Source organism: Cervus elaphus, chromosome 28 (genome assembly GCF_910594005.1).
Source record: "Cervus elaphus chromosome 28, mCerEla1.1, whole genome shotgun sequence".
NCBI classification, from domain to species: domain Eukaryota; kingdom Metazoa; phylum Chordata; class Mammalia; order Artiodactyla; family Cervidae; genus Cervus; species Cervus elaphus.
In genome coordinates, this window is record NC_057842.1 from 13925821 (window position 1) to 13953780 (window position 27960).

The 27960-nt window shown below is 38.7% G+C and overlaps 1 protein-coding gene across 28 annotated transcripts in view; it reads left to right on the forward strand.

The window, feature by feature from the left end:
• The window catches only part of RIMS1 (regulating synaptic membrane exocytosis 1), a 578197-nt gene that overhangs the window by 75283 nt on the left and 474954 nt on the right, over positions 1-27960 (forward strand). The gene's annotated exons all lie outside the window — the stretch shown is intronic.

Below are 27960 nucleotides of genomic sequence, written 5' to 3' on the forward strand. Positions count from 1 at the left end.
CATGGGCATCAATGATTTCTTGACTGGATAAAGGAAAGACATGTATTAAACATACGTGTTCATATGTGTACACACTTATATTGTTTATATATTATATATAAATATGTAAATTATATATACACATAGTATGTGTGTTTGTATAAATTCTCTTTCTTAGTATACAGGATTATGTTTTATAATTTAAACTAAAATAATATCTAGCAAACTGATGTCCATAAGGTAGCCTCTCATTAAAAACTTATGAAAAAAGTTTTTAAAACTTTTAAAAAAGTTTTAAAAGTTTTAAAAACTTATGAAAAACTTATAAGTGTATCTGTTTATGATGGATAAATGAATGTATTCAAGTTATGTTCAGTTAAGTTCAGTCGCTCAGTTGAGTCCGACTCTTTGCAACACCATGGACTCGGCCTGCCAGGCTTCCCTGTTCATCACCAACTCCCAGAGCTTATTTAAACTCATGTCCATTGAGTCAGTGATGCCATCCAACCACCTCATCCTCTGTCATCCCCTTCTCCTGCCTTCAATCTTTCCTAGCGTTATGGTCTTTTCCAATGAGTCAGTTCTCATCAGGTAGCCAAAGTATTGGAGTTTCAGCTTCAGCATTAGTCCTTCCAATGAATATTCAGGACCGATTTCCTTTAGGATGGACTGCTTAGATCTCCTTGCTGTCCAAAGGACTCTTAAGAGTCTTCTCCAACACCACAGTTCAAAAGCATCAATTCTTCGGCACTCAGTTTTCTTTATAGTCCAACTCTCACATCCATACATGACTACTGGAAAAACCATAGCTTTAACTAGATGCACTTTTGTTTGTTAGCAAGGTAATGTCTCTGCTTTTTAATATGCTGTCTAGGTTGGTCATAGTGTTTCTTCCAAGAAGCAAGCATCTTTTAATTTCATGACTGCAGTCACCATCTGCAATGATTTTGGAATCCCCAGAAATAAAATCTGCCCCTGTTTCCATTGTTTCCCCATCTATTTGCTATGAAGTGATGGGATCGGATACCATGATCTTAGTTTTCTGAATGTTGAGTTTTAAGCCAGCTTTTTCACTCTCCTCTGTCACTTTCATCAAGAGGCTCTTTAGTTCATCTTCACTTTCTGCCACAAGTGTGGTGTCATCTGCATATCTGAGGTTATTGATATTCCTCCTGGCAATCTTGATTCCAGTCTGTGCTTCATCCAGTCCAGTATTTCTCATGATGTACCCTGCATAGAAGTTAAATAAGCAGGGTGACAATATACAAACTTGACATACTCCTCTCCTGATTTGGAACCAGTCTATTGTTCCATGCCTAGTTCTAACTGTTGCTTCCTGACCTGCATTTAGATTTCTCATGAGGCAGGTTAGGTGTCTGGTATTCCCATCTCTTTCAGAATTTTCCACAGTTGATTGTGATCCACACAGTCAAAGACTTTGGCATAGTCAATAAAGCAGAAATAGATGTTTTTGTGGAACTCTCTTGCTTTTTCAGTGATCCAACAGATGTTGGCAATTTGATCTCTGGTTCCTCTGCCTTTTCTAAATCTAGCTTGAATATCTGGAAGTTCACAATTCATTTACTGTTGAAGCGTGGCTTGGAGAATTTTGAGCATTACTTTGCTTGCATGTGAGATGAGTGAAATTGTGTGGTAGTTTGAGCATTCTTTGGCATTGTCTTTCTTTGGGATTAGAATGAAAACTGACCTTTATCAGTCCTGTGGCCACTGCTGAGTTTTGCCATTTTGCTGGCATATTGAGTGAAGCACTTTCACAGCATCATCTTTTAGGGTTTGAATAGTTCAACTGGAATTTCATCACCTCCAATAGGTTTGTTCATAGTGATGCTTCCTAAGGCCCACTTGACTTCACATTCCAGGATGTCTGGCTCTAGGTGAGTGATCACACCGTCTTGATTATCTGGGTCATGAAGATCTTTTTTGTATAGTTCTTCTGTATATTCTTACCACCTCTTCTTAATATCTTCTGCTTTTGTTAGGTCCATACCATTTCCGTCCTATATTGTGCCCACGTTTGCGTGAAATGTTCCCTTGGTATTTCTAATTTTCTTGAAGAGATCTCTAGTCTTTCTCATTCTATTGTTATCCTCTCTTTCTTTGCATTGATCACCGAGGAAGTCTTTGTTATCTCTCCTTGCTATTCTTTGGAACTCTGCATTCAGATGGGTATATCTTTCCTTTTCTCCTTTGCCTTTTGCTTCTCTTCTTTTTTCAGCTATTTTAAGGCCTTCTCAGACAATCATTTTGCCTTTTTGCATTTCTTTTTCTTACAGATGGTCTTGATCCCCAAGATCTTTTCCTTGGGGATGGTATTCAAGTAAAAATGGGGTTAATTTCATATCAGTTGAAATCAATATTATTAGCATATAGTCACAATTTGTGATCTTTTTTATTCACCATAGGATTAAAAATACCCATCTAGTTCATATATTAAGCATTCATCATATAGGCTACATAGGTATTGCTAAGTCCTGATACTATCAAATGAAGTCATCATTACTGTTCACCACATATTTCTGGTTTGGCATCTTCCAGTCCCTTGCTATCATTATACTTCACTGTCTTATGTTGGGTATGGTCATGACACTTGTTCTGGCCAATGAATAGGAAGAGAAGTGACATTCCATTTTTCTGAGCACAGATACGTCAGAGCCCATTTTTAGTTTGCCACTTCCCCTCCAAGTGGCCTGGAGCCCTCCTGGGGTGAGAACAATGTGGAGAAGAACACTCCACACTGGCTGAGATGATGCAAAATCCATGGGAAAGCAACCATCATGATCTTCAACCACTAAGATCTGGGAGCTGTTTGTCATGCAGAATAACTTGATTAATGTGGGATGATACAGCAAAGTAAATGAGAATGAGTTTTAGCTCCCAAGGACTTCATGATTTAATTAAGGGGATAGACTTAAAAGCAAATTACAGTAAAGCATCTCAGAAAGTTTTAGTAAGAGGTATCAGAGACATAGTAACACAGAAAATAAAGCCTCCACATGAGTTAGGGCAGGATTCAGGAAGTGACACAAAAATTTGGACTCAAAGAAAATGTAAAGTATTCTCAGACAGATGCCTTCCAGGATGAGGAACAACATGAATCATAACAGCAAGCCCTGACTTGGGACACATACTTACACCCCAACAGACACTTGGACCAACTCTAGAGTTTTAGACATAGCATAGTGAAATGGGGATAAGTGTGGCCTCTGGAGCAACATTACCTGGATTTGAATCCTACTTTTATACTGTGGCTTCTTAACATACTACACAGCTTTCTAAGACTCACTTTCCCCCTACATAAATTAGAGACAAGGAGAATGCTGTGAAGATGATTTTTTGATGGATTTAACAAAGTAAATGATGGAAGCAACCTGGATGTTCATCAACAGAGGAGTGGATAAAGAAGATGTGGTACATATACTGCATCTTCTTTTCATACACACACACACACCCACACATAATGGAATACTACTCAGCTATAAAAAAGAAAAATTGTGCCTTTTGCTGAAACATGGATGGATCTAGGGGCTTTACAGGTGGCACTAGTGGTAAGGAACCCACTTGCCAATACAAGAAACATAAGAGACACTGGCTAAATCCCTGGGTTGGGAAGATCCCCTGGAGGAGGTCACTGCAACTCATTCAAGTGTTCTTTCCTGGAGAATCCCACAGATGGAGGAGCCTGGTGGGGTACAGTCCACAGTGTCACAAAGTGTTGGGCATGACTATAAGTGACTTAGCATGCACACATGCACAGATGGCCCTAGAGGCAGTCATACAGAGTGAAGTAAGTCAGAAAGAGGAAGAAAAATATATATTAATGCATGTATGTGGAATCTAGAAAATGGCACAGATGAACCTGTTTGCAAAGCACAAATAGAGAGCCAGATGTAAAGAACCAACAAATGGTACCAAAGGGAAAAGGGGTGGGAGTAGAATGAATTGGGAGATTGGGATTGACATGTATATACTACTATTGGTAAAGAATCTGCCTGCCAATGCAGGAGATGTGGGTTCGATCTCTGGGTCACGAAGATCCCCTGGAGAAGGAATGGCACCTTCTGCACCACACACTCCAGTATTATTGCCTGGGAAATCCCATGGACAGAGAAGCCTAGCAAGCTACAGTCCATGAAATTACAGAGTCAGACATGACTTAGCAACTAAACAACAATAAGAACAAATGTATAAAATAGATAACTCATGAGGACCTACTGTGTAGCACAGAGAACTCGACTTAATGCTCTGTGGTGACCTAAGTGGGAAGGGAATCCAAGAAAGAGGGAATATATGTAAACATATAGCTGATTCACTTTTCTGTACAGCAGAAACCAATACAACATTGTCAATAAACTATACTCCAATAAAATTAATAAAAAACACAGTAAAAAGTGATCAACACCTAATATGTGTGTAAAATGTGCTTCATAATTATTGCTAGTAATAGTCTGTGGCTATAGGAGCTTCACAGATGGAGAAAGGAGAAGGGAGGGGAGGAGGGCTGGGTGGTGCTGGCCTGAGGGCAGGTGGGAAGGAGCACTGCAGGCTGAAGTGACCTGGGAACTCCCCCAGGGGGTTAGAGCAGGGAGGCCCTGGGGACATGTAAAGATGCTGGAAAGCTGACCTTGCCAAATCATATCCATTTATGTTTTTAGTCTTTATGCATTAAAAGGGTCTAAGTTTACCCATCAAACCTATAAATGGAGTGAGGGCATAGCTAATTCAGGCCTGCAAAGCAGAGGTGAGGGCAATTACCAGGGTCCCTGGTATAGACATCACATAGTCCCTGGCGACAGACAAGTGCATTTCAAACTAGGCTGAGGACGTTTTTACAGTAGGAAAATTGGTCCCTGTAAGTGCTTATGGGTGTATTTCTATGGCTTTCAATGCAATATCTTAATGCAGGTTGAGGGTGTGTATGGAATAGGAATGGAAAAACAGACATGACTTGCAAACAAGATCTAAGTATAATTTAGTAGGATTTAAGCTACCTTGGGATGTCACTTCCTAGATCCTGGACCTAAGCATAGAAAGTTAATAAGAAAAGTGCTTTATATCATGTAGCATACTTTCTTCTTCTTTCTCTGAAGGTCAGGAAGAAAACAGAATGAGAAAGAACAACTCTCTGTTCTGCTTTCCACGTATCATTAAATGTACTGTTGTAGGCAACCCGCTCTTCTGGTGTTTGCTACACACTACAGTGGGCTTTGGAATCACGCCACCTCAGATAACATTCCAAATTTTTTCTTATTTCATGGGTAAATTCGCCACTTTAAGCTTCAGTATTCTCATTAAAATAAATGACAATACTAAGTACTCTCTACTCATAGATATACAGCAAGAATGAAATGAGATGGGCAAACTCTTAACCTTCATGAACGTTAGACTAATGTAAGTTGAATGGCTATGAATTGTCAAGTCATCCTATGGTCTTACATACAATGGTTAAGTGTAATGCTTCCACTGACCAGTTAAGGGATTAGTAGTTGAAACTTTTCTATACTGCTGACAGAAATAAAAAACAGTCCAGCCACTTTGGGGAACAGTGTAGCAGTTTCCTCTAAAATGAACATGCACTTGCCGTATAACCCACCAGTTCCACTCCTAGGTGTATCCTTAGAAAAAATGAAGAAATATGCCTTCAAAAAAGATCTATCCTGAATTTGTAGCAGTTTTACTCATATAGGCAAAAATTGGAGACAATAAAATAGCTATCAACTGCTGAGTGAATGAGCAAGCTGTGATATATCCATAAGACGAAATACTGCTCAGCTCTACAAAGGACCCAGATAATGATTCCTGGGAAAACACAGTGGATCTCAGATACATTACGCTAACTGAAAGAATTCAGACAAAAGACTACAAATGGGATGATTCTAGAAAGGGAAGATTTATAGAGCTGAAAAAGACATCACTGGTTGGGATAGAGTTGGGGCAGAGGTGAGAAGAGTGGAGGAGATGGAACACAGGAGACAGGACAGAACTTTTTGGGTGATAGGAAAGTCCCATATTTTGACTGTGGTGTTTGGTACAAGGCTGTATACATCTGTCAAAGAACTGATAACCATGAACTTTAAAAGAGTGAATTTAATTGCATGTAAGCTATATCTCCAAACTTAAGGAAGCAGATTCATGGAAACCTCTGAGGAGGGAGAACATCACATGAATTTGCCACCCAGAAAATCATTCTAGAAAGGAGAAACCACCAACCTGGACAGTGCACATGTAGCCATCCTGACTTGTTCATTTGAGCCTCTAATTAGGATCTGGTGACAGTGAATTACGTAAAAATGTGAATTCAACAACAGAAATGTCTTAGAAAACCTGCACTTACAAGTTTATTAGAATAATTTTAGAAGTCTCTTCCAAAACTTTTGTATGAGTGTTTGAGAACTATGACTTGTCCAGAAAGTTCAAGATTTATTTTGAAAAATAACTTGCTGTTTGCTCTTCCTCCCCAAAATACTTTTTTCCTACTACGAGAAAACTTCTACCTTTAAAGCTAGTTTTTAAGTGCCATAGTCTGATGCGTTTTATCTAAAGTGATGAAATAACACAAGCTTCCTCTTTAAAAAAAAAAAAAAAGAAGAAGGAAGAAAACTCAGAAGACTGCCTGAAGCATACCTTTTGTGCATGTGTGTTTTTCATGTTTACATATTTTATTGGGCTGCCTTTACCAAGAAAGCCATAAATCTAAGATAATAATATTAAATATTAAAGTGCAAAAGTATACTGTAAGTAGCTGTAATACCTGGCATTTAAATGTGTTCTTAAAATCAGCATGCAAAAATCAAATATATTGTTGGTTAGTTGACTGTGGTTAGATCGAAGACATGAGAAAACAAATAAGCTTACATGAAGATTAGGACACTGGTTTCATACTCTGTTCCCCAGCCTGATCTCTGAGGGTGTTTCCTTTAGTGAGTTGATAACATGGTAAATGCAGAATTTTTCCACTATTTTTTTCTGACCTAGCTCCTATTTTAGCTTCAGCTTTGTTAGTTCCTTGTTTCAGGAGGTTTTTTGTTGTTCCCTTGCTCTCAGAACCACCCTGCCCTGATTACAAAACCCTGTTAGTAATGTCATTAGCAATAGGATGATATGTCTTCTATATTCTCATACACAACACTTTGGAGCACCTTAATTTCCAAAGTAATGTTTAAATTGGGATGAAAGAATGACTTTTTAGGATAATACTATACAATGTGATAATGCTTGAGTATCTTCAGTGCATTTTTAAACATAGTACTTCCTTTCCTATTGCTAAGAATCCTCAGCATAATATAATCCTCAATAATAGTATGCTCACCATGTCCTACAATAAGGAGACACAGAAGTTTATTCACCTAATGTTTTCTAGTCAGGAAGTGGCCAGCACACCTAGAACTCAGTTCTTTTGATTCCTTTTACTGCTTTTCTACCATACTACCTTTCTATGTTAACCTTCTTGCTCTCTGATAAAATAAAAATAAAAATTGGACAACTGTATTTGGTTGTGCAGTTGTGTTTTTCCATCCAGGTCTCTTGGGATGAGAGTCAGTGGAGGTCTGACTGATATGATATGATATGACTGATATGATTTTCATGACTTTTTCCATTTTTTCAGTATTTTTAATAAAAATATTATTTTACACTCTTGGTATAAGGTGTTGCTCTTCGAAATTACAGCTAATGCTCAGAATTGCTTAGAAAAGAAATGTCATTTGCTTTATCATAAGGCATATGGCATAAGACGTATTTTCAGTTCTACATAAATTGTATACTCAGTCTTCCAAAATACTGATTTTAGGATTTTTTTCCCACCATAAATGCTTGTACCAGTCTTAAATAATATTTTGTGTAAAATACTGGAAGCAAATCTACCTTTTAAATAATCGGCATATGTGACAGGTAATATTTCAAATATGGTTTTAAAACCATAGTGTCATTTGTCCTTTTCCTGAACTCTATTTTAAAACCTCCTTTAAGTTCTTTAAGTATACTTAATATTTCATCTTGATGAAAAGTATCCCTACACAAAACATATTTCTTAGCTTTAATTATTATGTTTATATTTAATTAGGTTTATATTTACCATTCTGATTCTTACAATGTATAAAGGAATATAGTATTTGCTTTGAAAAAGTGTATTAATTGACTTCCATAGTTGTTCATTGGTGTTACTGTTTTCTAAAACACATTAAATTGTTTTCTACTTACATGAAAGATGACATATCTTCAAATTACTAGACTTTTGACTTCGTTGAGCTATTGGTTATTGTTATTGCTTATTTTTTTACTTTTTTATATTAAGATGTAATTTACATACAAAGAAATGCACAGATCTGAAGTTTTTGGCTTGATGAATAATGACATTTGTGTACACTTGGGCCGCCACATCTCGATACAAGATATAAAACATCCCCATCACTCCATCCACACACCCCACCCAGTGGCAACTTCTTTCTTATTCTTCACACATGGAGGACTTTTTACCTCTTCTTTATAAAAATTGAATCACACAGTAAGAAATCTTGTGTCTGACTTCTTTGCTCAACAAAACATTTTTGAGATTCATTCACACTGTTGCATATAACAGGAGTACATTTCTTTATATTAATATACCAACATTCTTGTCAATAAATTCTTCTGTTGAAGGGGTTGTTTCCACTTTTAGGCTCTGAATAGGCTTGTACAAGTTATTTTGTAGACATATATTTCATTTCTCTTGAGTAGTAGAATAGGTTGCTTGTTTATTGATTTATAATAATATGCATTCTGGATACAAGCCCTGTATATGTACATATAATTGGTATATAAGGAAGATTTATAAAGTAAATATTTTCTCTCAGTTTGTGACTTGCATATTTTTTACTTTAATATGATCTTTGGGGAGATAATGTTTTTTAACATTAATGAAGTCATATATTACAATTTTTATCATTGGTGAAAGATCAGTAATTTTTAATTATGTAATGTCAGAACCTATAATACTTTTCCAAAGTAAAAATGTCACTTTGAGTCATTGTTGTTTGTTGTTGTTGTTTGGTTGCTAGGTCATGTCTGACAGTTTTGTGACCCCATAGACTGTAGTCCACCAGGCTCCTTCGTCCATGGGATTTCTCAGGCAAGAATACTGGAAGGTGTTGCCATTTCCTTCTCCAGGGGATTTTCCTGACCCAGAGATCAAACCCACATCTCCTGCCTTGCAGGAAGATTCTTTACCACTGAGCACCATGAAGACAATCTTCCCAATGTCACATTTGGGGGTAAATGTACTACTTAATTTTATACATAAGACAAAAAATAGAAAATTTTTCACTCAGATAATTGTGACTTTAGAGAAAATGTCTGATTGTACCTTGAAATTTCTCTATAACAATATACATTTACAGTAAAATTGTCTGAAAATAAATGTATAAAATGTATGTATGAAAAGTGTAAATTTTAAAGGTTTGTGGTATTTCTTCTCTCATATTAGGGTGACAAATATTCTTACCTATTGCAGTAATTACATTTTTATTTCCCATATATCTTACTTAGGAATTACAAAGAAGTACATTGGGATTTCCATGCTTTTTAAAATTATTTCTCTTAAAGTTTACATAAGTATATTGATTGCTTTTGTTGACTAAGAAGGCTACTCCATTTCTTCTAAGGAATTCTTGCCCACAGTAGTAGCTATAATGGCCATCTGAATTGAATTTGCCCATTCCTGTCCATTTTACTTCACTGACTGCTAACATGTCAATGTTCACTCATGCCATCTCCTCTTTGACCACTTCCAAATTATCTTGCCCTCATAGTCAACAAAAGAGTCTGAAATGCAATACTTGGGTGCAGTCTCAAAAATGATGGAATGATCTCTGTTCCCTTCCAAGGCAAGCCATTTAACATCACAGTAATCCAAGTCTATGCCCTAACCACTAATGCCGAAAAATCATTGAACTGTTCTATGAGGCCCTACATGATCTTCTAGAAGTAACACCTAAAAAAGATGTCCTTTTCGGTGTAGGGGACTGGAATGCAAAAGAAAGAAGTCAAGGGATCCCTGGAGTAACAGGCAAGCTTGACCTTGAAATATAGAATGAAGCAGGGCAAAGGCTCACAGAGTTTTGCAAAGAGAACACACAGGTCATAGCAAATACCCACTTCCAACGAAACAAGAGATGACTCTACACATGGGCATCACCAGATGGTCAATACTGAAATCACATTGATTATACTCTTTTCAGCCAAAGACAGAGAAGCTCTATACAGTCAGCAAAAACAAGACTGGGAGCCGATTTTGGTTAGATCATGAACTCCTTATTGCAAAATTCAGACTTAAATTGAAGAAAGTAGGGAAAACCACTAGGTCACTCAGCTATGACGTAAGTCAAATCTCTTATGATTATACAGTGGAAATGACAAATTCAAGGGATTAGATCGGATTGACAGGGTGCTGGAGGAGCTATGGATGGAGGTTCATAACATTGTATAGGAGACAGTGATCAAAACCATTCCCAGGAAAAAGAAATGCAAAAGGCAAAAGGGTTGTCTGAGGAGGCCTAACAAACAGATGATAAGAGAAGTAAAAGGCAAAGGAGAAAAGGAAAGATATACCCATTTGAACATTTGAATGCAGAATTCCAAAGAATAGTAAGGAGTGATAAGAAAGACTTCCTAAGTGATCAATGCAAAGAAATAGAGGAAAACAACAGAATGGGAAAGATTAGATATCTCTTCAAGAAAATTAGAGATACCAAGGGAACATTTCATGCAAACATGGATACAATAAAGGATAGAAATGGTGAGAACCTAACAGAAGCAGAAGATATTAAGAAAAGGTGGCAAGAATACACAGAAGAACTATGCAAAAAATATCTTTATGACCCAGATAACCACACTGATGTGATCACTCACCTAGAGCCAGACATCCTGGAGCGTGAAGTCAAGTCGGTCTTAGGAAGCATGACTATGAACAAAGCTAGTGGAAGTGATGAAATTCCAGCTGAGCTATTTGAAATTCTAAAAGATGATGCTATGAAAGTGCTGTACTCAGTATGCCATCAGATTTGGAAAACTCAACAGTGGCCACAGGACTGGAAAAGGTCAGTTTTCATTCTAATCCCAAACAAAGACAGTGCCAAAGAATGTTCCAACTACGTCTTAATTGTACTCATTTCACATCCTAGCAAAGTAATGCTCAAAATTCTCCATGCTAGGCTTCAGCAGTACATGAAAAGAGAACTTCCAGATGTTCAAGCTAGATTTAGAAAAGGCAGAGGAACCGGAGATCAAATTGCCAACATCCATTAGCATAGTAAAAGCAAGAGATTTATAGAAATCTATAAATAGAGAAAGCAAGAGAATTCCAGAAAAACATGTACTTCTGCTTCATTGACTACTCTAAAACCTTTGATTCTGGGGATCACAACTAACTGTGGAAAATTTTTAAAGAGATTGGAATACCAGACCACCTTACCTGCCTCCTGAGAAACCTGTATGCAGTTCAAGAAGCAACAGAACCAGACATGGAACAACAGACTGGTTCCAAATTGGGAAAGGAGTACAAAAAATCTATATATCGTCACTGTGCTTATTTATCTTATATGCAGAGTACATCATGTGAAATGCTGGGCTGGATGAAGCACAAACTGGAATCAAGATTGCTGGGAGAAATATCAATAACCTTAGATATGCAGATGACACCACCTTTATGGCAGAAAGTGAAGAAGAACTGAAGAGCCTCTTGATGAAGATGAAGTACTAAAGTGACAAAGCTGGCTTAAATCTCAATATGCAAACAATGAAGATCATGACATCCGGTCCCATCACTTGGTGGCAAATAGATGGGAAAACAATGGAAACAGTGTCAGACTTTTTTTCTTGGGCTCCAAAATCCCTGCAGATGGTGACTGCAGACATGAAATTAAAAGACTCTTGCTCCTTGGAAGAAAAGCTATGACAACCTCAACAGCATATAAAAAAACAGAGACATTATTTTGCCTACAAAGATTCATATAGTCCAAAGCTATGGGTTTTCCAGTAGTCATGTATGGGAATGAGAGTTGGTCATTAAGGAAGGCTGATCACCAGAGAATTTGTGATTTTGAACTGTGGTGTTGGTGAAGACTCTTGAGAGTCCCTTGGACAGGAAGAAAATCAAACCAGTCAATCCTAAAGGAAATCAATCCTAAATATTCATTAGAAGGACTGATGTTGAAGCTAAAGCTCCAACACTTTGGCGACCTGATGTGAAGAACTTGTTCATTGGAAAAGACCCTGATGCTAGGAAAGATTGAATGTGGGATGAGAATGGGATGATAGAGGATGAGATGGTTGGATGGCATCACCAACTCGATGAACATGAGTTTGAGCAAGCTCCGGGAGATGGCAAAGGATGGAAACCTGGTGTTTTGCAGTCTATGTGGTCGCAAAGAGTCAGACACCACTGAGGGACTGGGAAACAACAGCTGATTACTACCTGTGTGAAAAGCTATCCAGCCACCATACGAAATCTTTAAGCTTTGCCCAAAGGATGGCTGGTTTAGGCAAAATCTGTCCCTTTGATGATCTGATATTGATGCTTAATCATAAAAGAAAGTAATTTATTATATAAATTCTGGTGTCATCTCTTAGTGAAAGTAATATATAAGAATAGAGAAAAATATGTACTCTTAATCTGTATTGTCTTACTTGGAAGATGAACTTTCTGAAAGTTGGGTGATAGATTTATTCCATGCACCGAAATGTAAGGCCTTTGCCTATGTTCAGGTGGACACAATAAAGCTTTTAGACTAAGAAGTGGCCACATCAGGATATTTTCCCCTGAAGTTTAGTGCAGCTTTTGCTCTTCTGTGTCACCTGGAATAATTTACCAAGCATTGAGTCTATCCTGTGGAGAATTCTTATTTTTCTCATGCTGCAGTTATCAAGTGTCATGTCATCACTTCCCAAACTATATTTTATTCCTTGGAAAATGCTACATATTATGCTTCTGTGTTTAGAGAACAGTGAACACTAGCATTTTGAAAAGTCTGAAATTTTATGCAGTAATAAAACCTACTCAGCCTATCTAAATTAATGTTCTCCTCATTTATTTTATTTGATCATTTAATCATTTCCTTTCTGTGTTTAACAGTTCCTAGGGAATGTTTCCCTGAAGCAAAAAATTCTTTCTGAAATGCTAATTTTGTATAACGTCAACCTTAGAAAGATGTCATTATAATCATTATTATTTATATATATATATATATATATATATATATATTTATATTGTGTTTACATATTCATATACTATGCCAGGTATGCACCTTAAGACTTATTAGAGTTACCTAATGTAAGAAAAATTTAAATTTAAATTTTCCTAATGGGATAAAGTTTTAACCTTTTTCTATTATTCTTTTTTGCTTTTCTCAAATATATTTCAACATAAAACATTAGTAAAATGTAAATTGAAACTTTTACGTAAGAAAAAATGAGGTTATAAACATGCTTACCATGCCAACAGAGTTGTTATGATAAGCTTTAAGCTTTTCTCTTAGCTTGCTTATGACCCTGACCAAAGGAAATTATGACAATTATTTGTAGTGAACCATAAATGACATTTTTTGAGTGCTAAATTTGAAAAGAAATAATGTAGAATGAAGGTAGAGGTTTATAGGAAGGACTCAGACAAATAACAGCAAAGGCAGAAACCAACTTCATACAACTATTTCTTGTATTGACATGTCATAAGAACTGAAGCTGTAACGTTAAAATGTAGTTTAAGAAAAGTCATTTTATGAGGGACTATGATAATGTGGCCCGAGTTATGAAGGGCTCTTGTGGTTTAGTTTCATATAAGGAAAGACTCCATCCAGTGCAGTCACTGAATTGCTCATTCATCCCCAAATGCCTACCTGGGTGTATTGGAATCACCCAGAGAAGCTAATCACATGTCAATCCCTGGATCCAAAATTCACCTCTTCAGATCTGGGCTAAGACCCAGAGAATTTGTTTCTTTAAAAACCTCTTTGGATGGTTCTGATGTGTGACCAGATTTTGGAAGCCACACACTGATAATTTCCCCTGAATGTCACTTCTGTCTGTTGGCCTTTTTCTAGGACCTGGATATTAGAGGGGCATTATAAAATTTGAGTTTATATTCCTTCCTGTGGACCTAGAGTGAAAATATTGCACAAAAAAAGTGGAGCCAGCTTTTAAGAGAATTGTTAACCAAAAGAACTGCAGCTGGAGTGGACCAGTTCCCTGAGCTAATGCCTTAGGAGACATAATTGAGGGGCTGATAAGAAAGAAGCAAGGATTTGTGTAGCTGATTCACTTTGCCATGTAGAAGCTAACACAAGATTGTAAAGCACCTATACGTCAATATTTTTTTAAAAGCATCTTAGTTCTTGAGGCTGATGACCAAAGGTCATCCTTAAAACTTTGAAAGGACTCCTAAAGCTAAGATGATATATTTTTCTGACTCTTTCTTCTTGATGAGTGATCACTTTTCTATTTTCCATGATTTTTAAAATATTAAAAGACTTTGCTTTTGGAAAAATAAAGAAAGTAGCAAAGAGATTGAATTCAAGTACTTGGAGAGATGTCTCTGTGGCCTTAGTTTTGCCTGCAGCAGAAGCATAAGAGCCACAGAAGAAATTAGTGACTTGGATGGAAGGGGTGTTGAATTTAAGTCTTACGGTCTAAGAACCTCTCATGTTTTTCTTTACTCATGATCTGTACATAAGAGGTGTATTGCAAGGAAACCCCAGGAATGACTAGCTGGAACTCTGGAAATGATAGCTAAAAAGCAACCTGAACATTACTTATATGTGATAATGGAATTATAATTATTTTATGACCTCGAGAACTGATGTGACAGTGTACATAGACATTAAAAATGAAATAGACTACAGTTTTATTCTTCAGAATGAATATACTTTATATTTAAACATTTGGGGGGAGGGGAAGAGGAAGCCTCTATTTCATTATTAGTCTAGATTCCTACACTTAATCCTGTTGTTTCTGTACTTGAAGATAATGTTTTATATTAAAATAGGAGGAATTTAAGCAATTTCAAATAACTAAAATAGTATACTAATAGAGCTCAGTTGTGGAATGAATACTGTTGCAATTTATATGTTCAGTTCAGTTCAATCGCTCAGTCGTGTCCAACTCTTTGCGACCCCATGAATCGCAGCACGCCCAGCCTCCCTGTCCATCACCAACTCCCGGAGTTTACTCAAACCCATGTCCATCGAGTCGGTGATGCCATCCAGCCATCTCATCCTCTGTCATCCCCTTCTCCTCCTGCCCCCAATCCCTCCCAGCATCAGGGTCTTTTCCAATGAGTCAACTCTTGCATGAGGTGGCCAAAGTACTGGAGTTTCAGCTTCAGCATCAGTCCTTCCAATGAACACCCAGGACTTATCTCCTTTAGGATGGACTGGTTGGATCTCCTTGCAGTCCAAGGGACTCTCAAGAGTCTTCTCCAACACCACAGTTCAAAAGCATCAATTTTTTGGTGTTCAGCTTTCTTCACAGTCCAACTCTCACATCCATACATGACCACTGGAAAAACCATAGCCTTGACCAGACAGACCTTTGTTGGCAAAGTAATGTCTCTGCTTTTTAATACGCTATCTAGGTTGGTCATAACTTTCCTTCCAAGGAACAAGTGTCTTTTAATTTCATGGCTGCAATCACCATCTGCAGTGATTTTGGAGCCCCCAAAAATAAAGTCTGACACTGCTTCCACTGTTTCCCCATCTATTTCCCATGAAGTGATGGGACCAGATGCCACAATCTTAGTTTTCTGAATGTTGAGCTTTAAGCCAACTTTTTCACGTTAGGCTTTTATAAATGCTTTGTCACCTGGTTACTTAACTTGCCCACCATACAGAGTTGTGAGGATCATATGAGTTCATGCATACAAGGAGCTTAAAAGAGTCTGTGTGATAAATGCTCAGTAAATGTAAGTTGACACTTTACTACTGTTATGGATGATTTTCAAGCTGACTCGCTTTCAGGTTGTTGTATAGCATGGGGCATGGTGCTTGGCACAGAGCAGCTGTCCTGTGAGTGTTCGTTCATTGATCGCAAAGATGTCATGGTCATCAGAGCTTCCCAGTCAGGTCCCTGGAACACACTTTTGTTTCACGTCCTATTTCTAAAACATGCATTTCCTGAATGTCTTTCCAGCTGTTAACAAAATTTTTCATCCATACATATGGACTAATTTGTTTCTTAGAAGATGCTAGTGAAGGATTAATGAAAGTCTTTAGCCTGGAAGGCTTCCTAGAGTTCAGTGCATTTGAGTTGAATTTTGTAAGAACTAAAAGTGAATGGAGAGGGAAAAGGAGGCAGATCATTTTAAGTAAGAAATGTGGCATATGAACTAGAGATGCAAGTGACAGAAGGATGTTCTGAAATATTGAGATGGATGCACCTGACTTGAGAAACAGACTCTGTTAACAGACTCTGAGTTAAGAGGAAGAGATTAGTGAATGAGGATGTGTGTAGGTGGACCCTGGAACTAGACAGTGGTGTGTGTGTTTTACATGATCGGGGATGGGAAGCCTTTTGTGGAATCTGAGGACAGGAGAAGATGGCACTTGAGGAAGATCAACTCAAGCAGTTCACTCCAGAAAGAACATGACTTTGGAAGCAGTAGACTAACGCCTTACTGGCCATTAGAGAAAGTAAGAGGTCACAGGGCACCAAGATTGTGGACATCAGTAACAAGAGGGTTAACTGACCACCAGGTAGACTTTGGGAGGTGTTATGGTCTGAGAGAAGGCGGGGGACACTGAGTTTAGTGTTTTAGTCTGATCTGGCTCAGTCATTAGGAAGGTTTCAGGTAGACAGATTTCAGACCTGATAGGTAGTGGAAATTGAATTCTGGAAATGATAGTTCAGGAATCATCAACCCATCGGAAGCCACAAGAATGACTCTCTTATCAAGTCAAAAGTGCTCAGAGAGTGTTTACCCTTGTCAATGAGTAGTCAGCAGTCCTAGTCCCTGGATTACTTTTCCAAATCTCATATCTCTCTTATTTGTCTAAATATCTGTACATATTTTCATCAGCTTGGTTGAAGGGGAGGAAAAAATGATTTACAAGTTTTTTTAATATTCTCATTCTGAATGTCAAAAATATTTGGACCAAAAAGCGATCATATTCAGGTATTAAAGTTTCTATTCATATGTCCAAATGATTTGGATTCATCCTTTTGTCATATTTTGGGTAAAAAAAGCATCATGGCCTCTTGAAAAAATAAAGCTTCATTTACAATAGGAAAGGAATAGTGTATATTTAGTATTGAGCACTTTCATACTTATATGAGCATTTATATATATAGTCCATGGGCGATACATTTCCATATCTGATTGATTCCAGTTTCTCCCTAACTTTCCAGCCACGTGAATCAAATGAGAAATTAGATATAATTAATTGAAAACAATACTTGAAATATTTCATTAATGCTTTTCCAAGTTCCAATTCCCCATTTTATCTATTTAAAATCCACTTAAATCCCACCAAGGAACTATTATGGACCTCTTAGTATATATTTATTTAGCTATCTAGCTCCCCATGAGCAAGGAAGGAATACTTGTGGAGCAAAGGCACACATAGAACAATCCTAAAATCGTTATTTAAAGAGCTATGGCTTTGTGTTGCAAATAAAAAGCAGGAAAATCGTTAGTTGTAAAGAAGCTCTGGCAATAATCTTTACAAATACCATTCATCCCTCCTTGCTACCGAATTGAATTTTTTATCCTGGACATTAAACCATAGATAAGCATTATCAGACAGCTCTCTATTCTTCTAGGATCCTGAAATGTCACAAGAGGATGTGAGGTGCTTAAAGCTTGAAATACTCAATTACAAATTTGTGTCTCATGCTAACACTTGAATGACAATGGAATAATTTATTTGATCAAAACAAAGCACTTCACAGATAGTGTGTAGTGTTTGAAATGATGAGTTGTGCTTCTGAGAAGAAATGGTAATACTGCACAAGTAAACATGTAACTTGGGTGACATCAAGGGCCACCTGTGACCTGTGAGCAGATGGCATGCTAAATGCATCTGGGACATTTAGCTCAGCCCCTGGCCCAAGGCAGACACCCAGAAACGTGAGCTGATGTCCCTCACTGTCCTCTTCTTCTTCTGTTATTATAGAGTTTTCCTATCTGAATAGGTTTGCATTTCTTGAAATTCATCTTGTTTTGCTGAGTTGCATTTTTGATTAATGAAGACAGTTTTACTTACTTGATTCTCTGTTACTGTTTCCTTGTAACTTGGTATTATTGCTGATCCATGAGTGTCTCTCATCTCAATCATGCAAGCATGTGGCCCTTTGTTTAGGTGGAGAGACCACCCTCAGCCAGGCTTGAGACAGAGCCACGGTGCAGCGTAAGGATCCCAAATTGGGCTGTAAGGCCCAGGAGTGGGCTGTGAAGGGCGCTGTGAATGCATGCATACTCAGTTACTCAGTCATGTCCAGCTCCATGGGATTATCCCGACAGGGATGCTGGAGTGGGTTGCCATTTCCTCCTGCAAGGAGATCTTCCTGATCCAGGGATCAAACCAGGGTGAGGTCCTGTTTATGAATGGAATTGAAGTACTAACAACTGTAAACAATTTCCCCTTTAAGATAACCATATGTTAGTGAGTGAGTGTTCGCTCAGTTGTGTCCAACTCTTTTTGACCCCATGGACTGTCGGGGTCCTCTGTCCATGGGATTCTCCAGGCAAGAATACTGGAGTGGGTTGCCATTTCCTTCTCCAAACTGTATGCTGGTTCCAAGATTATTCCTCGATACTACCATTCTCATTCACTTTAGATCAATATGCTTTCTTTTGTGGTTGTTCAGTCACTCAGTCACGTCCTTCTCTTTGCCACCCCACAGACTACAGCACACCAGCCTTCCCTGTCCTTCACCATCTCCTGAAGCTTGCTCACACTCATGTCCATTGAGTCAGTGATGCCATCCAACCATCTCATCCTCTGGTGTCCTCTTCTCCTGCCTTCAATGCTTTCTTTAGTGGGACAAAAATGGGTGGGGCTTTTGTTTGTGCAAATCAGTTCCTGTGTTCCACACAGATGCACCATCCTGGGGGCCAGAGGAGCAAACCAGGATGACTTTCCTGATCCAGAAGATGCTCCTCTCTTGCCAGAGAAAGTCAGATTTCACTGAGTTATTCTGATGTTCTCTCTAATTGCTGTGAATTGTCATTCACAGTCAAGGTGGTGGTGGTTGCTGTTGCTTTGTTTTTGCTTTTTCAACTCACTCTGAATCTGAAGGACTATGTTTTCTGAGTAGGCTTTAGATATGTTGACCTAAATAGTCTGCGTAGACTAGAATTTGGATTCCCAAGTGGCACTAGTGGTAAAGAACCCACCTGCCAATGCAGGAGCCATAGGAGAAGGTTAGATCCCTGGATGGGGAAGATCCCGTGAAGGAGGAAATGGCAACCCACTCCGTATTCTTGCCTGGAGAATCCCATGGATAGAGGAACCTGGCGGGCTACAGTCCATAGGATTGCAAAGTCGGACATAACTGAAGCAACGTAGCATGCACGCAAGAGACTGGGGTTAGTGAGAAGCAGGGGGAGTTAAAGACACAGCAGAGCCTGCCCCTCCCCTCCCACTTCTCCTCTGCCCCTCTCCCCATCATTTTGTTGTTCAGTCACTCAGTTATGTCTGATACTTTGCGACCCCACTGACTGTAGCATGCCATGCTTCCTTGTCCTTCACCATCTCCCAGAGCTTGCTCAAACTCATGTCCATTAAGTTGATGATGCCATCCAACCATCTCATCCTTTGTCATGCCATCCATGTAACTTCTTCTCCATCCATGTAACTTCTCCCTTTCCCAGGGGGAGTTCATCACCTGGAATTGTGCCTGTAGATGTAAAAAAAAAGTAAAATCCTCCTCATGACTCTTTTCTCAACCTACCTTACCTTACTCTCTATTTTCACATTGCTCTTTCCCGTCAACCTCCTGTCTTTCCACTGAAGTCTCCCCGTCCCCCACTTTTAGTCTTCGAGGGTCCGGAAGGTGGCTCAGGCTTCCCTTGCCTCGTTGGTGCCTCTGCTGGCTTGATTCTAGGAAGGTTTCCTCTGGCTGGAAATACCTTACCTCTTATTCTAGATAAGATTTTTTTCCCCTCTATTGAATGCACACAAGTCATTCTGGTGAATGCACACAGATTAATAAGTAGAAAAATGTCAGCAGGATGGTGTGTGGGGAATGGTAGCAGATATAAATTCATAGGTCTATGTAACACTTTGAGAATGGCTCATGGAGACAGAAACTGATTGTGTTAACAGGAAATATTAGCTTGGGTAAAAGGTTAATTGGGCATATTGCTGCCATGTTGGAAACAGTATTAGGACCTTATAGAACCAAACCTGTTAGCATCCTGGAGACATGAGAGGTGATAAACAGGCAGATTTGAATGGTCCAGAAGACCAAGGGCTTGATTTCTTACGTATTATTTTCCTTCTTATTAGTCTTTGAGAAAATTGTTTTTCCCGACTTTAAAATCACCCATTAATCTCTGTAGCAAATCGATATCTTGTTATCACCTTTATTTTAGAATCCTATACTTTTTAGTCTGGTTTTGTGAATAAATTCCTGGCCTAGTTAAGGTGATTTAACTGCCCTCACCACTTACTGTGGAAACTGGCCAGCTGGGTTCCCTTTTCTTATAATTAAGAGCCTAACTTTCCTGTCCTCATTGTCTTTTTTAAAATAAAGGTCACTCTTATGTAGCTTCTGAGCATTCCCTGAATGTACATCAGAGGTAGACCATACCCTTTTGATCTGTGATTAGTACATCTGGCTTTTCAAAATAGCAACATCCACTTTTCCCATCTGGTGTAGAATTGTCACTGTTTCATCTTCATCTTACAGGTAGCAGTCATCACACTTCACTGCTAAGTAGACATGAATACACAATTTTTAAAGTTCATTTTGTAAAATAATATTTTCAACTTTTCCTCTTTCAGTATTAGTAAATGGAGATGAAAAGATCACTTTTGAAGACCTCCTTTGAAAAATATTTTTGAAGAGATTTTTATCAACCAAATTATATTTGTCTTGCAAGTAATTTTTAATTTTTTTTTCACTTTTTTGACTCTTTTTCTTATATAAGCTGTTTTTCTCTATATACAGGATGACCTGCCTTGAGTTTTACATTCCCACTGGTCTCAAGGTCACTCTGCATTTCTAATTTAGCCAACCTGACACCTGCTGTCACCATTGTTCTGCTGGTATATTTGGAGAATATGGTCTTGGAATACTAGAATAATGTTTTAAGAACACTCAGCTATGTGAGATATCTGAATAGTTTCAATAATATACCTATATCATGAACTCAATTATATTGAAACATATCTGAGGATACTGTACTCTGTAGCTTCATGATTGATTTGTGTTAATTTTCATTCATCTTTTGAGTGTTAATGTCAGAGGGAGTCTTCGAATGATGGAAAAGACATTACCTTTGGTCCCAAACAAAACTTGATACAACATCTTAGCTTCTTAAAATATTAACATTTGCCAGTTATCATTGGAAAATAAATTTAACCTCTTAGAGTTGTAATTATTTCATCTGTCAAATAAGGCAATCAGATCTCCTTGCAGAGCATGGTGAAGATTAAATAGGATATTAACTGAATATTCTTGGACATTTTCAAAATAGATGACAATAAACAGAAGTTTTTTTGTTATTTTCCTACACTGTTTACAAAAATCAAAAGAAAGGGGGATTAATTTTCTCTCTTTACTATTAAGGAATTACCTCATGTACAATTATATTAAAGTGTTATTTGATAAAAGAGCAGGATACTAGATGTTAAATAGTGTCTCATTGTTTTGAAGCAACAATGTGACACTAAAGAGTCTTTTCCACAAAATTAATCATTTTTTTCTTGTTTAGAAAAAGAATGAACCTTAGTCATGTCATATAAAAACAAATATAGTGGATTATTCAAATCATAAAATTTGTTGGTCATTTATATTTTGCAGATATTTTATATAAATATGCTGTAATCATGCAAAAAAGTATTACCTAAATATATTTGTAAATAACTATCTTAGCATGTTAGTTACTCAAGCTGGAAATATGAAGCATTTTGCCTTATTCATTTAACAAATATATAGCGAGTGACTATGATGTTCTATGTGACTATGCCCTGTTCTAGGATCTGGGCCTTTGCCAGTGAACCAAACAGAGATCCTTCCTCTTGAGCAGCTGGTATTTCAAGCTGGGTTGAAGAGGAGAGGCAGATTTTAAAAGGCAACCCACTCCAGTATTCTTGCCTGGAGAATCCCATGGACAGAGGAGTCTGGCAGGATACAATCCTTGGGGTTGCAAGAGTTGGACATGACTTAATGACTAAACCACCACCACCAGAGCAAGATGACTGAAGGGCACTGAAAGTCTGATGGGAGCAGACGGCACAGTAGGGAGGGAATTCAAGCAGGAACCACCAAATGCTGACGCTTGAGCCAAGACTGCAAAGAGGGGAGGGTTAGTCCTATACATGTCAAGGAGCGAATGTTTGGTACAAAGTTCCCAGTGTGTTTGAGAACCAGCAGCAAGGTCACTGCAGCTGGGATAGCATGAGTGGGGTGTGGATGCTGGGGAGGAGATAGTAGGAGAAGAACACTGGGAGTTACATGAGGCCAGATGACACTCCAAGGACTCCTGCGTTTTTGTGGGTAAACTGTGGCACCATTGCAGGATTTGGAGCAGAGGAGTCATGATTGATTTATCTTTCCAAAGGGTCTCTGCCAGCAGCCAGTGAGAAGTCTGATTCAGGAACCCAATGTAAAGTAGCGTTGACCCCATCGGGGTAGCCACAGGGGAAGAGGGAGGAATGGACAGATGCTGAAATGGACATATTTGAAAGGAGAATCAAATGTGATGGACTGGACACAGGTGTGAGAGGAGTGAGTCATTGAGACTGAAGCTTTTGGCCTGAACAACTAGAGAAAACATTTACAACCAGCCAAGATGGTGCTGGCCCTGGAGGGTCAGGTGTCTAAGAAAAGGTGGATTCCTACTGAAAGTGTTGATTTTGAGAAGCCTACTGGAAACCCAAGCAAAAGTGTTGGGGAAGCAACTGGATGCCTGGAGTTAAGAAACAATCAGGGTGGAGACAAGACGTTTGCACATGTTTTGGTACTTTTCCCTAATGTCTGTTAGAAGGGTCTCGGGTGCTGAATAGAAGGTTCAGAAGAAAGTGACTGGTTACAGAGTCCTCTTCTTGCCTGTTTTTCCCTTATTCTGTGTGTCTGATCAGCGATCAGCAAATTAGAATACTGTATGTTTGAAAAGTATTTCATTTTCTCAACATGATGTCATTGTAACTGACAAACTCTTGTGACAAATGCACACTAGTACAATCCTACCCAGGAGCGGGAGCAGGCACAGACACACTTTCCCCTAGCCTTGTTTGAGTGTAATTGTTTCTATCACTGGAGGAAAAACCCCAGTAAAGTCTAGAACCACAAACATGGAGAGCAGAAATGCGTACGTGTCCGCATCTGTGGTACAGCTCAGTGCTGTCACTAGACTCATGACCTTGTCATCAAGCTCAGTTGAGATAAAATTTCATAAAACAATAAGGGCTTTTTGTTTATTTGTTTGTTTTTTAGTTATTTTGCAGGGAAGGGGAGGCCAAAGTGGGGCTGGTGACTGCAGGCACCAAAATGGAAACTGAAAAGAGAGAAAGTGATTATGTAAATTGTGCCTTTTGAAGGCATTGAGAATGTTTCATTCACATACTCTAAGTCTCTGGAAGCACATTTAGTTCCTGTTTGGGGAGATGAAAGCCTTGCCACAGCCTCATCTGCGGGCTTGCGGCAGGGCGAGTTTCTCTTGTGTGTACGATGCAGGGAAGAGTGGGCAGTTGGCAGTCGTTCAGCATTGATTGCAGTCATTCATAAAACCCAGCCGCGCGGAAGGCGGAGTCCGGGGGAGCTTCCCTGAGATGCTTACAGGATGCCTCATTTGAATAAATCCTCAGTGATGCTTGAGTGATAAGGGGTGCTCACAGGTACCGCCAAGATGGTGAGGGGTCCACCTTCCTTCCCAAGTAACTGAAGACTTTGCAGGAATCAGAGGTCACACCTCTTGGACTCCTGGCCTCTACATCCACAGCTTTTCTGGAAAGTCGGCTTTGTGGCTTTTCTGTGGCCTCTTTGTGTCTGGATGAAGGAGTAAATCATATGTAAGGAAGACCCTTGGGGCTTCCGAGGTGGTACTGGTGAAGAACCCTCCTGCCAGTGCTGGAGACATAGGAGATGCAGGTTTGATCCCTGGGTCAGGAAGATCCCTTGGATGAGGGCATGGTAACCCACTCCAGTATTCTTATCGTCATGAACAGAGGAGCCTGGTGGGGGTCCCTAGAGCATCGCAAACAGTCTCACACACTGAAGGGCCTTAGCACACAGCAAAGGAAGACCCCTGATCACTGCAGTGCGCTGGTATATCACTGTGGTGTGTAAGTATGATGGGTCCCTGTTATTGTGTTATGATTAATGCCTGGCAGAGGATGGGAAGTGGTTGGCTGAACAGTTTCCACGCATTACAACTGGCAACACCACTTGGGTTTATCCCTCAAACTGCAATAGAACAGACACAAGTACTGCTTTAAAGAAATGCTAATTCATTCAGGCTGACAAAAGTCTGAGGAGGCCGTTGTATTATTTTATGTCGCTTATTCTGAATGTAGGGTTTTTTTTTCTTCTTCTTCTCCTTCTCTAGAAGCAATTTCAGCTAAAAAAAGTCAGATTAGAAAATGTAGGAATACATATTGGCATAGCTTAGTGCCCCCTCAAATTGATTGAATAACTAGCAATCTGAAACTAATCATTTTCTCCCTGACAACAGATTCAACAGCTAGCTGATTCACTCTAGACCTGAGATCAGGATATAAGTTAGTATGAAAAATCAGTTTTCTTATTTTGTTTTAAATAAAGTATATTAATTAAGTTAGTATATTTTAAATTAAGTACATTTAAATTCTAGCAACATTGTTTTTGAGTATTGATGTGTTTATTTTCATGATCCAAAAAGAGCTTTAAATTTCAGAAATTCATTGGGATGGGGAATACGTGTAACTCTATGGCTAATTCATATCAGTGTATGACAAAACCCACTGAAATGTTGTGAAGTAATTAGCCTCCAACTAATAAAAAAAAAAAATTCAGAAATTCAAATGAGGTTTTTATGGGCCAAAGAACTAAACAGACATTTCTCCAAAGAAGACCTACAGATGTCTAATAAACACATGAAAAGATGCTCAACATCACTCATTATTAGAAATATGCAAATCAAAACCACAATGAGGTACCATCTCATGCCAGTCAGAATGACTGCCATCAAAAAGTCTACAAGCAATAAATGCTGGAGAGGGTGTGGAGAAAAGGGAACCCTCTTACACTGTTGGTGGGAATGCAAACTAGTACAGCCACTATGGAAAACAGTGTGGAGATTCCTTAAAAAACTGGAAATAGAACTGCCATATGACCCAGCAATCCCACTGCTGGGCATACACACTGAGGAAACCAGAGCTGAAAGAGACACGTGCACCCCAATGTTCATCACAGCACTGTTTATAATGGCCAGGACATGGAAGCAACCTAGATGCCCATCAGCAGATGAATGGATAAGGAAGCTGTGGTTCATATACACAATGGAATATTACTCAGCCATTAAAAAGAATACATTTGAATCAGTTCTAATGAGGTGGGTGAAACTGGAGCCTATTATACAGACTGAAGTAAGTCAGAAAGAAAAACACCAATACAGTATACTAATGCATATATATGAAATTTAGAAAGATGGTAACAATGACCCTATATGTGATACAGCAAAAGAGATACAGAAGTATAGAACAGTCTTTTGGACCCTGTGGGAGAAGGCGAGGGTGGGATGATTTGAGAGAATAGCATTGAAACATGTACATTATCATATGTGAAACAGATCGCCAGTCCAGGTTCAATGCATGAGACAAGTGCTCGGGGCTGGTGCACTGGGAAGACCCTGAGGGATGGGATGGCGAGGGAGGTGGGAGGGGGGTTCAGGATGGGGAATACATGTACACCCATCGTGGATTCATGTCAATGTATGGCAAAAACCACTACAATTTTGTAAAGTAATTAGACTCCAATTAAAATGAATTAAAAAAAAAAAGATTCTATAGCATAGGCAGACAGATGAAATATGTCATTTACTATAGTTTTAAATCAAAACCACTGAATTCTCAAAATTAAATTAGAATTTTCTTATGCAGACATGGTCTTTCATGCTGGCTAATAATCCACTTTTATTGGAGAAGAGTTATTTAAAAACATATTGAAGGAAAACTCTAATTGAGTGGCAGATTTCTTTTTTCCCCAAAACTTTGCCTAAATACCTGAATTTTCAGGAGGGAAAAAAAAAAGAAGAAAGGAAATGAACTAAGACAGAAGGTTGCATATGGTTTCTCATACATATAATTCTTCAAGATTTTCTCCAAAGTTGGTGATATTTCCGATATTTTCACAAACCAATGCGTGTAAAGATTCAACATGCCATGTGGGCTATTTTTAGTTGAGTGAGAATTGCTAAAGATTTCCCAGTGCAGTGAAATGTAACTTTCTGTGCACTGTACTTGAGTAAGTTATATTAACATTTCAGAGCTCAGTAATACCCTGGGGTATTACTTCTCCCTGGCAACTGCCTTCTTGAATGTTCTCTGAACCTTCCTGCCAGAGTGTCCTTCTTCTCCAATGACTGGTGATCAGTCCACCAAGAGTTTAGCATTCACTCTAGATAGTTACCACATTTCTTTCCTTTGAGCCCAGGAGGGATGGCTTTGAAATGGCACCATTTTCTTTTCTTTTCACATTATATATTGATTTCTAAGTCTTACTTGATCCTGTTTGGACTTAGCTGTGTGTGTGTGTGTGTATGTGTGTGTGCGTGTGTGCACTCACGTTTCTGTGCAGTGTCCACGTCTGCCTGTATCATTTCTTTCAGAAGTGGAGAATTTTGCCATGCAGCTTTTAGCTCTGGGAAAGCAGTTTATCTGCCACTACCTCACCACTGAACCACCTCTTGAATAGCTTGACTGGCCTTACAAGTAGTCAGATCTCCAAGTGCAGTCAAAACCACTGTCACAGTTAAGAACCAGGTTCATGCTTGAGAATCCCAAGTCCTATGTGGCTTTTCCATTTAGCAGAGTCTAAGACTCAGGATCTCAACTTTTTAAACAGGGCTTCCCTATTCAAATCAAGGTTTGTTCAAGGCTTCTGAGGTGGAGGGATATCTGAGCCATCCAAGGACAGCCTCAAAGGGCTATGTTTTCTGGCTTATGCTGTGATTCTCTCCAGCGTTGCATTAAGTCCTGTTGACATCAGATTAAGGGCACCTCCCCCTGCTGCCCTTTGCAGCTGTGACCCATCCTCTGCATTTATTTATTCTGTGATGGACAACTTAAGACCCAAAGACCTTTTCCTGCCTATTTTCACACTGTGAAGGCATCTTGCATATTTATTTTGCATACTTATGGAGACACACACACTTTATATATGTACATTTCCCTCTGACTCTTCCTCCTTTCTTAGCTTGAATGGATTTAGAACATGGGGGATGTCCTAAAACATCGCAGATCTCTGTTTTTTTCTTTCTTTTATATTTTTTTTTGCATAAAGGGAAAGATCTATGTGGTGACGAAGGGCATGAAACAAAAGTCCATGTCTTTCAGTAAGATAGCCAAAGCCACAGAAAGTCCTGCCTGTTTTTAACATATCAGCAGAGCAGCTGCTCCTATGTTTACGCTTTCAGATGTCTTCATAGGGTGAAGCCAAAGTTTTCAGCAGCTTTGCTTCTATGGGGAAGTCTAATGAGGATCATTTTATTGGTACTAAACAGGAAATCCAATACTGAGGCCAACACTGGCATGGAGTTCATCTGGGTGTAATTGAGCTCTTGGAAGCATGAGCTGA